The 1,463-nt window shown below is 36.6% G+C and overlaps 1 protein-coding gene across 1 annotated transcript in view; it reads left to right on the forward strand.

The window, feature by feature from the left end:
• Positions 1-1,463, forward strand: part of DDX43 (DEAD-box helicase 43) — a 43,196-nt gene that overhangs the window by 16,107 nt on the left and 25,626 nt on the right. The gene's annotated exons all lie outside the window — the stretch shown is intronic.

A 1,463-nucleotide genomic window follows, 5' to 3' on the forward strand; every position in this document is an offset into this window, starting at 1 on the left:
TCCATATATAAACCATTCCTTTACTTTTACAATAACGGACTAATACAATATTTGTCCTTTTGTGATTGACTTATTTCACTCAGTGTAATGCCCTCCAAGTTCATTCACGTTTTGTGTTTCAGATTCTAGGTTATTCTTTAGAATTGCATAGTATTCCATTGTGTGTATGCACTGTAGTTTGTTTATCCATTCCTCAGTTGATGGACACCTAGGTTGTTTCCAACTTTTTGCTATTGTAAATATTGCTGCGATGAACATGGGTGTACATATTGTCTGTTCTTGTCATGGCTCTCATTTCTTTAGGATATATACCTAGTAATGGAGTGGCTGGATCAAATGGTACTTATAACTTTTTAGGGAATCGCCATACTGCTTTCCACAGTGGTTGTACCATTTTACACCCTCACCAGCAGTGTATGAGAGTCCTAATCTCTCTGCATCCTCACCAGCAATTGTTACTTTCTGTCTTGTTGAACTTTGCTGCTAATGCTGGGGCAAGACAGTATCTCATTGTTGTTTTGATTTGCATCTCTCTAATGGCTAATGATCATGAGCATTTCTTCATATGTTTGTTGGTTGCCTGAATGCCCTCCTTGGTGAAGTGTCTATTCATGTCTTCTGCCCATTTTTTAATTGGATTATTTGTCTTTTTGTTATTGAGGTGTTGGAGTTTTCTATAAATTCTAGGGATAAGTCTCTTGTCAGATACGTCATTGCCAAATATTCTTTCCTAATCTGTAGGTTCTCTTTTAACTCTTTTGGAGCAGTCTTTGTAAGCACATAACATTTTAGTTTTTAGAAGGTGACATTCATCTAGTTTCTCTTCTGCTGTTTGTGCATTTTGGGTTATGCTTGATAATCTATTTATGCTATATATTAGGGCTCCTAAATTTGCCCCTAGTTTTTCCTTGAGGAACTCTATAGTTTTAGGTTTCAAATTTAAGTCTTTCTTCCATCTGGAGTTAGTTTTTGTGTATGGTGTAAGGTACAGATCTTGTTGCATTTTTCTGCAAATGGACATCCAGTTTTGCCAGCACCATTTATTAAACAAATGTTCTCTTCCCCATTTAATGGATTTTGGCTCTTTGTCGAAGATCAGCTGACCATAAGTCAGTGGATCTATTTCTGGGTTTTCAATTCTATTCCATTGGTCTATGTGTCTGTCATTGTACCAATACCAGGCAGTTTTGACTAATGTGGCTGTATAGTAGGTTTTGATATATGGCAGTGTGAGACCTTCTACTTTGTTGTTCTTCTTCAATAGAGCTTTGCATATCCAGGGTCTCTTTCCTTTCCATATAAAGTTAGTGATTGGTTTTTCCATATCTTTAAAGAATGTTGATGGGATCTGGATTGGGATTGCATTGAATGTACAGATTACTTTGGGTAGAATTGACATTTTCACAGTGTTCAATCTTCCTATCCACGAGCATGGGATGTTCTTCCATTTATGTAGATCTCTT

This window comes from Orycteropus afer, unplaced genomic scaffold (genome assembly GCF_000298275.1).
Source record: "Orycteropus afer afer isolate SDZICR_OR568_19922 unplaced genomic scaffold, OryAfe1.0 scaffold00133, whole genome shotgun sequence".
NCBI classification, from domain to species: Eukaryota; Metazoa; Chordata; class Mammalia; order Tubulidentata; family Orycteropodidae; genus Orycteropus; species Orycteropus afer.